This window comes from Lipotes vexillifer, unplaced genomic scaffold (assembly GCF_000442215.2).
Source record: "Lipotes vexillifer unplaced genomic scaffold, Lipotes_vexillifer_v1.1 scaffold1018, whole genome shotgun sequence".
Classification (NCBI taxonomy): domain Eukaryota; kingdom Metazoa; phylum Chordata; class Mammalia; order Artiodactyla; family Lipotidae; genus Lipotes; species Lipotes vexillifer.
In genome coordinates, this window is record NW_006782724.1 from 1,418,063 (window position 1) to 1,428,668 (window position 10,606).

A 10,606-nucleotide genomic window follows, 5' to 3' on the forward strand; every position below is an offset into this window, starting at 1 on the left:
AAAAGAAACAATGCAGAATTCCCTGGTGGTCCAGTGGTTAGGACTCTGTGCTTTCAATGTCGAGGGCCCGGGTTCAATCCCTGGTTGGGGAACTAAGATCCCACAAGACACGTGGCACAGCCAAAAAGAAAAAGAAAAAAGAAAAGAAACAATGCTAGCCTAAACTGGGAAATATTTCTAAAATATAATACTGCCTTATTCCTCAGACCATTTCGTATAAACAGTAAAGAAAAGAGATGTTTAGTAAAGTCCAACTTTTAACATCTCCCAATATGTATTGATCAAAGGACTTAACAAAGAATAAATTAATGATTGTAAAGTATAATAAATTATCTGATTAGGAAGTAGAGAATGCTTCAGTAACATGAAAATAGGGGCACTACCTCCAAGGTGTAGGGGCATCCAAGGGCTGCCTGGGCCAGGGGAAATTTAGGGAAAACTTTATAAAGTAAGTAAAATTTAAGGTAAGACCTACAAATGTATAGGAAAGAACTAGATAAAGTGAGTGATAGGAGTGAAACTTATAGGTAGGTGTGAGATTGAAAGTTCAAGCAGAAAACAACATATGTGAAGACTTAGAGGTAAGAATATATAGAATCTCAGGAGACCTCAATGAATTTCCAACTTGCTGGAGTGGAGAGATGGATGTGGGGTGATATTGTTGAAGTGGGTTGAATTTGGGGTAAGAGTTGAAGTGGGAAAAAAGAAATGGGCTCAAATGAAATACATATGTTCAAGAGTTTGAACAATATCCTAAGGGCAGTAACCTATCAAAAATTTAAATTTTATAAAGAGGGAACACTGAAGACAGGGAACAGACAGGAATGAATTATAAAACAGAGTCGGCAAGATCAGGTAAGAGGTGGAAGCAATAATCCAGAAAAGGGATGAGGATGGGATGAGGGAGGAATGGGTAGTGATGCTAGGAATGGAGAGAAACATTGGGTGGGCCAAAAAGTGCCTTCAGTTTTTTAAGTAAAACTGAAAGACACATTTTTCATTTTCACCAAGAACTTTATTGAACAATGTGTTCACCCTTTTGTTCCACTATCTTCTGCCATTTTTCAGGCAACTTCATAATTCCATCTTCCCAAAACTTTTTATCTTTTTGAGCAAAGAACTGTTCTGGTGCCTTTTGCAGTCTTCCAAGGAATTGAAAGTTTTTCCATTAGGAGAATTTTGTAAAGACTGAAATAAATAGAAATCCAAAGGTGCAATGTCTGGTGAATACGGCAGATGAATCAGAACTTCCCAGACAAGCTGTAATAGTTTTTGCCTGGTCATCAAAGAAACATGTGGGCTTGCGTTATCCTGATGGAAGGTTATGCATTTTCTGTTGACTAATTCTGGACACTTTTCATCAAGTGCCACTTTCAGTTGGTCTAATTGGGGGCAATCTTTGTTGGAATTAATCGTTTGGTTTTCCAGAAGGAGTTCATAATAGGGGACTCCCTTCTAATCCCACCATATGCACAACATCACCTTCTTTGGATGAAGACCGGCCTTTGGTGTGGTTGACGGTGGTTCATTTCACTTGCCCTATGATCTCTTCCATTTCACATTGTTGTACAGTATCCACTTTTCATAGCCCATCACAATTGTTTTAAAAGGGAATAATCCAAACGTTTCAATATGTTTCAGTAGAGAATCGGATGTGGAAATACGGTCAACAAGGTTTTTTTTCACTTAACTTATGTGGAACCCAAACATCAAAGTGATTAACATAACCAAGCTGGTTCAAATGATTTTCAATGCTTGATTTAGACATTTTGAGTATGTTGGCTATCTCCTGCATGTTATAACATTGATTGATCTCAATTAATGTCTCCATTTGATTGCTATCAACTTCAACTGGTCTACCTGACCATGGAGAATTGTCCAGCGAGAAATCTCCAGCACGAAACTTCCAAACCACTTTGACATGTTCGATCCATCACAGCACCTTCCCCATACAGTGCACAAATCTTTTTTCATGTTTCAGTTGCGTTTTTACCTTTCTTGAAACAATAAAGCATAATATGCCAGAAATGTTGCTTTTCTTCTTCCATCTTCGATATTAAAATGGCTACATAAAAATTCACCAATTTTGATAAGTCTTTTTTTAAATGCATGCTGATACGACAGCTGTCACATACAATCTAACAAAATTGTTTCAAATAAAGTTAAAGATAACTAAGTGCTACTAGAGCCATCTTATGGAAAAAAAAAACAAATGAACATTTTGGCCCACCCAATAGATTTGATGACTATTTGGAAGGATGGAAGGCTAGGAGGCTGTGGTCATCTCTGTGATCCTGCCTATATGATATCAGAAGCAGAGAAGACCCTCCCACAATCTCTTTCTCTCTTCCTTTCCAACCCTGGCATGGCAGGATGGCTCCCGCAAAGAAGGGTGGTGAGAAGAAGGGTCTGTCCACCATCAATGAGGTGGTGACCAAAGAATACGCTATCAACATTCACAAGCACATCCAAGGAGTGGGTTTCAAGAAGCGTGCCCCTCGGGCACTCAAAATAATCTGGAAATTTGCCATGAAGGAGATGGGAACTCCAGATTTACACATTGACACCAGGCTCAAGAAAGCTGCCCGGGCCAAAGGAATAAGGAACGTCCCATACCATATCTGTGTGCAGTTGTCCAGAAAGTGTAATGAAGATGAAGATTCACCAAACAAGCTCTATATGTTGGTTACCTATGTACCTGTCCCTACTTTCAAAAATCTACAGATAGTGTGGATGAGAATTAACTGCTGACTGTCCAATAAAGTTATAGAACCAAAAAAAAAAAAAAAAAGAAGCAGAGATGACTCAAGGAATAAGATTCAGGATAGGGTTATGGGAGTAAATGGCTGAACTGGAATGGGAAAAACACTCCATGTAGATGAAAATGTCAAGAAATTGAGGATCAGGATATCGGTAAAACAGAAGTCACCCAAAATAGTAGAAGAGCCTAGCGAGAAGAGAAAGATTACCAGTAATGTGCTATTTTGTCTTTAAGAATTAATGCAGAAAGAGTAATTAAAACATCAGTGGTTGAGATCAAAGAAAAAGGAAAGGTTATAGTCTTATACCATTAGCCTCAAAGGCATGTAGAAGTCAAAACATTCCTAGAGGATTATGGTATATGAGAGAGTGTGAAGCAAGAAGGACACCTAGTGTATCTTTCCAATTCTGGGGAAAGGAAGGGATAAAACAATGAGGCTGCTTCACTTGAGTGGGGAGGTTGAAAATTAGCTCTCATGAGCCCATGGTTTCCTCTGGACACCCATTCCCCTATAACACACGAACCAATGTGGACAGTCTTGTTCTTACAACTTGTTTTGTCCATCTGTCATTATGCAAGATTGGAGATGAAGGGAGTAAAAGAACTGAAGGGGAGTTTGTTGCAAATGGGTCTCCCGATGGTCTAGTGGGAGCGTAGGGAGGATCAACTCCTTGCCTTCTTGTTCACTAGCTCTGAATTTTGGACATTCTTGAACTTTGTGTTAAACATTAACCTTAATAAGACATTGTACAACCCAAGGTTCATTCCATCTCAAGACTCCCAGCATCTTATTCTGGTTCTAGTATTGTACTTGCATCATTTCAGGTCCCATTCTTCTACCCCTCTAGTGTCCCCTCTTCCTGTGCCTCTACGTAACAGATTTCATTTCATGCAACAGTCTTCTAACTTAGTTCCTTCTTGTTTTGAGTTCAGGGTAGATTTTGTATATAAGAAAGACTTCACAGAGTCTTATGATTTATTTTAAATTTAACTTTCTGAAGTTACAAATTCAAAACCCCTGTCAGGTACTTAAGTTCAGTTAGCAAATTCTATTCAATGTATAAGTCTAGAAAAACCATAATCTTTATAAAGGGACTTTGAATATTACTTCAGATATTTTAAACAGAATTTATAAATAAAATATATTTTAGATTCATTTTAAGCATTTCAATTTTCTGAGAAAAAGCCTTCTCAAGTATTAGGGATTTTTATAAATCCAAGAAATTCACTTATAAATATGTTACAGTTGAAGTTTGTATAAATGTTCATAACATACTGTACATAAACAGCACGATTTCAGCTTACATCACCATTCTGAATCAATTACTCAATAACGTTTTAAACTGGGTTTACGAGGCTGTCACTCAAACTTGACAAATTCTATTAAATTTCACATATACAAAAAATGATGTATAGATTCCATCCCAAGATAGAAATATCTTAATTTACGTCTCTTAAAAATATCTCTGGGGGCTTCCCTGGTGGCGCAGTGGTTGAGAGTCCACCTGCCGATGCAGGGGACACGGGTTCGTGCCCCGGTCCGGGAAGATCCCACATGCCGCGGAGCGGCTGGGCCCGTGAGCCATGGCCGCTGAGCCTGCGCGTCCGGAGCCTGTGCTCCTCAGCAAGAGAGGCCACGACAGTGAGAGGCCCGCGCACCGCAAAAAAAAAAAAAATCTCTGTACTTTATTCTAATTCCACCTAGAGCGGAAAGATGCATAAACACACTAAGAAATATACACACGAGACAGAGGTGACATATGGCCAGAAATTTTGGCTGCTCATGATGTCTGGACTTCAGAAATCCAGTTCAATTCTCATAGTTGAAACTAAGTCAAATATCATCCCAAATATTTTTGAATTTTGTCTATTATTATTTTACTGAGTGAATTCTTGTTAGCAACCCTGATCAGACAGACTAGACTCTATTTGGAGTTGTTATATTAATAATTACATAATACCATGAGGGATATGATCCTATGATCATACAGTCCTGACTCCCTGTTACACATATAAAATCACCTGACCCTTCCCTCATGGAAGTCAGTCTGTAGCTTCCACCGTGGGTGATAACTAAGATTGGATTTTGCACTTATTTGTCTTTTGACAAATATACTCAAGTCTTTTAAACAAATACTAAAGCTATGTGTGCTTAATAAAATAGTAAAATAAAATATCCTTCTGACTACTGCTAAAGACTGTTGAACTCAATAGTATCCTGCACTTGTTCCATTTTTCTTATTTTCAGAACCATACAACTCTTATGAATATTAACATTTAACTCACCCATTTCTATGACCAAAGCCATGTATGGTCAATAAGTTGATAACTTACAGATGGTTTTCTTTCCGTCCAGACGTCTTTTCTTAAACCCTGGCCCACTGCTGAACAATGTAGTCAATATTTCCACTTGGATGCCTTTCAGTACCTCAAATAAAATTTATCCCAAACTGAACTCATTACCCTTGTCTTTATCTTGCCACTTCTAGGGTTCCCAATTCAATAAATGTCACTACTATTCCTCAAATTGCTCAAGACAGGAACCTGATAGCGATGCATGACACATCGTTTCTGCTCTACTCACGCATAATGAATCACTTGTCAATGCTACCCCTTAAGCATATTTTAAATCTCCAGTTTTCTCTCTCTTCCTATTTAAAATGATCTCTCTGCCTTAACTTTTGCTTCTTGCACATCATACCTCTCAAAGTATCAAATACTCTTTTAAAAAGGTTATAATAGGGCTTCCCTGGTGGCGCAGTGGTTGAAAGTCTGTCTGCTGATTGAGGGCACACGGGTTCGTGCCCCGGTCCGGGAATATCCCACATGCCGTGGAGTGGCTGGGCCCGTGAGCCATGGCCGCTGAGCCTGCGTGTCCGGAGCCTGTGCTCCGCAACGGGAGAGGCCACAACAGTGAGAGGCCCGCGTACCGCAGTAAATAAATAAATAAAAAGATTATAATAGCCCTGCACTGGATTGCAAAAATTTTCCCTTGCCATTGAAAGTTGGAATCTATTTTTCTATCCCTTGAATTTGGGTTATAAGGCCCGCGTCCGCAGTAAATAAATAAATAAAAAGATTATAATAGCCCTGCACTGGATTGCAAAAATTTTCCCTTGCCATTGAAAGTTGGAATCTATTTTTCTATCCCTTGAATTTGGGTTATAAGTTATGTGACTTACTCTGCCCAATGGGACATTAGCAAGCATACTAATAGCAGAGTCTTGCAAAGTTGTTACACATTGGAGCTTGCTTCTCATAGATCATTCAGGACTTCCACCACCAGGTGAGAAAGCTCAGTTTAGTCTGCTGGAAGGTCAAGGGACATTTGAGGCAAGCCATCCCAGTGCAGACTTTCCACAGTCACCTGCCTCTAGCCAACACAGCAGCTAACTGAAGATGCATGGTTAACACCAGCTGAGACCTGGAAAAAAAGCTACCCTGCTGAGACCAACCCAAATTGCCAACTCACGGAGTTGTGAACTAATTAAATAATTGTTTGAACCCACTAAGTTGTGGGATGGCTTGTTTCTTATTAAAAGCTTAATAATATAAGTCCCTTGATTAAAACTTATCAGTCGCTTCCCATTTACCCTTTAAAATACATTGCAGACTTTTGGAAGAAGAGGAGATAGAGCACAGAGATGAAAAAGTACTTAAAAATAAAGGCTGAAAAATTCTCAAATTTGGCAACAGACATAAACCTAAAGATTCGAGGTGAGCAAACTCCAAATGGCCTAAAACCCAAGGAATTCTATACTTTTATAAAACATCACAGTCAAACGTCTGAAAACTTAAGACAAAGAAAAAGTCTTGAAAGCAGTGAAAAAGAAATGACATGTTACCCATAGAGGGAACATAACTGAATGACAGAGGACTTTTTATTAGGAAACATATAAGTCAGAAGGAAGTGATCTAACATTTTTCAAGTCTGAAAGAGAACTGGCAGCCCAGTGTACAGTCCACTTAGCATATCCTCCAGGAGTGAGGGGAAAAATCAAATCATTCTTAGATGAAGGTAAATTAAAAGAATCTTTCACCAGCAGATCTTTATCCTATAAGAATGGATAAAGAAAGCTCTCTAAACAGAAAAGAAACAAGAGAAGGAGTTTTGGAACATCAAAGGAAAAAAAACAACATAGAAAGCAAAAATATGGCTAAATACAAAATATTATTCTTATCGTGAGTCTTTGAAATTGTTTTAAGGGTGACCCCACAATTAAAATGCTTTTTGATACGATTCTAAAAGTCTATAGAGAAACTGTTTATATTTAATAAATATTATTTGATAAATAATATTTATTAAATATGAACATGTAAATGAATATAAATATACAAGTATGATATACAAAATATATACATTTATTATAATGAATATAAATATTATAAATGTAGGATGGTAAGGAGATGCAGAGGGAGATGAGGTTTGTATACTTTTTGTTGTTGTTTCGGTTTTCTTTTGAAGCCTATTTAGTTAAATAAGAAAAGACATAAAATATAATATTAATGAAAAAGTAGGACATTTCTCTAGATCAGTATAATTCCAAATTCACATAAATGTAATATTATTTAATATACTAAAATATTTGAACTGGTTAAATCACAACACTATTGGACTATGATAAGTTATGTACATAAAATGTAATGCCTAGAGCAAGCACTAAGAAAGCTATACAAAGAGATACACTGAAAAACACTTTAGGTAAATCAAAATGGTATTCTAAAATATGTTCATGTAAACCACGGGAGGCAGGAAAATTAAAACAGAGAAACAAAAAGAGAGCCTTTTCAACAAATGGTGTTGGAGTAATTAGACATCTACAGGCAGGAAGAATAAACCTTGACTTAAGTATCTCACATGATACAAAAATCAACTCAATATGGATCATAGACTTAAATGGAAAACGTAAGACTATTAAACTTTAAAAAAAAAGGAAAAAAATTCCGTATCTATGGCTAGGCAAAGTGTTCTTAGACTTGACACTAAAAGCATGATCCATAAAAGGAAAAATTAACATTAGACTTTATCAAAATTTTAAATGTGTTGCTCTGTGAAAGACCCTTTTAAGAGATTGAAAAGCCAAGATACGGACTGGGAGAAAAAAAATTGCAAACCACATGTATCTAGAACATAAGAAAACTCTCAAGACACACATTAAAGTAAATAAACCGGGCTTCCCTGGTGGCGCAATGGTTAAGAATCCACCTGCCAATGAAGGGGACAGGGGTTCGATCCCTGGTCTGGGAAGATCTCACATGCCGTGGAGCAACTAAGACCATGTGCCACAACTGCTGAGCCTGCACTCTAGAGCCTGTGAGCCACAACTACTGAGCCCGTGAGCCACAACTGCTGAAGCCCGTGTACCTAGAGCCCGTGCTCTGCAATGAGAGAAGCCACCACAATGAGAAGCCTGCACACAACAACAAAGAGTAGTCCCCGCTCACCACAACTAGAGAAACCCCGCGCACAGCAACGAAGACCCAACACAGCCAAAAATATAAGTAAATAAATAAATTTATTAAAAAAATTAAGTAAATAAAGCTAATTTTAAATGGACAAAAGACACAAACATATATTTCATATACAGATCACAAATAAGCACGTGCAAAGATGTTCAACATCATCAGCCCCTTGGAAGATGCAAATTATAACCAAAATGAATTATTTCTACGTACCTAAAAAATGACAATGCCAAATGTTGCAGAAGATGTGGAGAAACTGGATCATTCATATATTATTGAAGGGAATGTAAAATAATACAATCCCTCTAGAAAGTGATTTGGCAGTCTTAAAAATAATACACTATAGGGACTTCCTGGTGGCACAGTGGATAAGACTCCATGCTCCCAATGCAGAGGGCCTGGGTTCGATACCTAGTCAGGGAACTAGATCCCACATGTATGCTGCAACTAAGAGTTTGCATGCCACAACTAAGGAGCTGGTGAGCCGCAGCTGAGGAGCCCGCCTGCCACAACTAAGACTTGTTACAACCAAATAAATAATTTTTTTTTTTTAAGATACATTATTGGGCTTCCCTGGTGGCGCAGTGGTTGAGAGCTTGCCTGCCGATGCAGGGGACACGGGTTCGTGCCCTGGTCCGGGAGGATCCCACATGCCACAGAGTGGCTAGGCCCGTGAGCCATGGCCGCTGAGCCTGCGCGTCCAGAGCCTGTGCTCCGCAACGGGAGAGGCCATAACAGTGAGAGGCCCACGTACTGCAAAAAAAAAAAAAAAAAGATACATTATTACAAAAAAATACACTGTAATACTTCTATACCAAGAAAAATTATTTGGCCATAAGAAAAGAATAAGATATTGATACATGCACAAAATTATGCAGAATATGAAAGGCCAATCACCAGTTATACACTGCATGATTCCATTTATGTAGCACTTTTGAAATGCCAACATTTTAGAAGTGGAGACCACATTAGCAGTTCAGAGATGAATATGGGGGTGGAGCAAGAAGGAAGTAGGTGTGACTAAAGGAGGCAACATGAGAAATCCTTGTGATGGAAATACCCTGCATCTTCACTGTATCAATGTCCATACCCTGGTTGTGATACTGTTCTATGGTTACTCAATGTGTTACCGTTGAAGAAACCTGGGCAACAGATATGTGCAATCTGTATTATTTCTTACAACTGCATGTGAATCTGTAATTACCTCAAAACAAAAAGTTTCCTTTGAAAAACTCTTTAGGAAAGCCTAACTCCATGAAGTTCTCTCCTTATAGCCTCTCGTGTCACTGAATTTCAACTTCCAAGCACTTTGAGCACAAACTGTATGATTTACTTTTAAAATTATGGTTTTCCTCAGTGGATAGTAAACTCTATGAGGGTAGCAGCTATATCTCTCTGCTTACCATTGTACTTTCGGTGTTATGCCTGGTGCACAGAAGACCCTCAATAAATATTTATTCTTTGTTTATCAATTGCCATTTCATCAACTTATTATGTCATTAATTTCATTGTCTTATTCCTCTACTCAAAAACATCTCTTTGTCTCCGGATAATGGTCAGACTCTGAGTAATCCAGTGTGATAGAAACCTTTCTCTTTCTGCTGCCTAACAGACAACTCTGTTCCTACAAATTTCCTTTTCCCACTATCCCTCCAAATGCAATTTTGATCTTAGTGCCTTTTGTGCGGGTTTTGTGGGGGTTTTTTGCACTTTCTGAAATGATTTTAAACCTCCAATCTATTTATGCAAATCCTGCAATCCTTTAAGGCTCAGAGCAAATCCCACCTCATCCACAAGACCAGCTTCCACTGATCTCTTCCTCAGAGAATTCTGCTACATTATACCGTGAGTTAACATTAGGTGGTTTCTTCCCCTGCTTTCCTGGCTTACTGCTGTCTGTCTCTTCACAGTGACTATGTGCAGAGTATATGAATGACTAGGGAGAGTGTTCATGTCTGAGGATATTGACACATTTATTCAAACTGCTAAACATTAAGAAAGTTTTATTCCTACTTCAGTGTTTTCCCAATCTGCAACAAGTTTCAAGTAAAAAAGAGCTGTTTTTTTTAAAGATATTTTTCTTTATTAAATACACACTATACTTAAAAGAGCTTGGATTTTTAAGTTTAATTTTTCATCGAAGTAGATGATTTACAATGTTTTAGGCGTACAGCAAATTGATTCAGCTATATATTATTCTTTCTCACATTCTTTTCCATTATATGTTATTATAAGATATTGAATATAGTTCCCTCTGCTATATAGTAGATCCTTGCTGTTTATCTATTTTATACATAGTAGTGTGTATCTGTTAATTCCATACTCCTAATTTATCCCTCCCTTCCCTCTTTCCCCTTTGGTAGCCATAAGTTTGTTTTCTGT

The 10,606-nt window shown here is 38.0% G+C and overlaps 1 pseudogene; it reads left to right on the plus strand.

Moving 5' to 3' along the window:
* The first annotated feature begins 2,373 nt into the window (after positions 1-2,373).
* Positions 2,374-2,751, plus strand: LOC103081135 (60S ribosomal protein L31 pseudogene; annotated as a pseudogene).
* Positions 2,752-10,606: the final 7,855 nt, after the last annotated feature.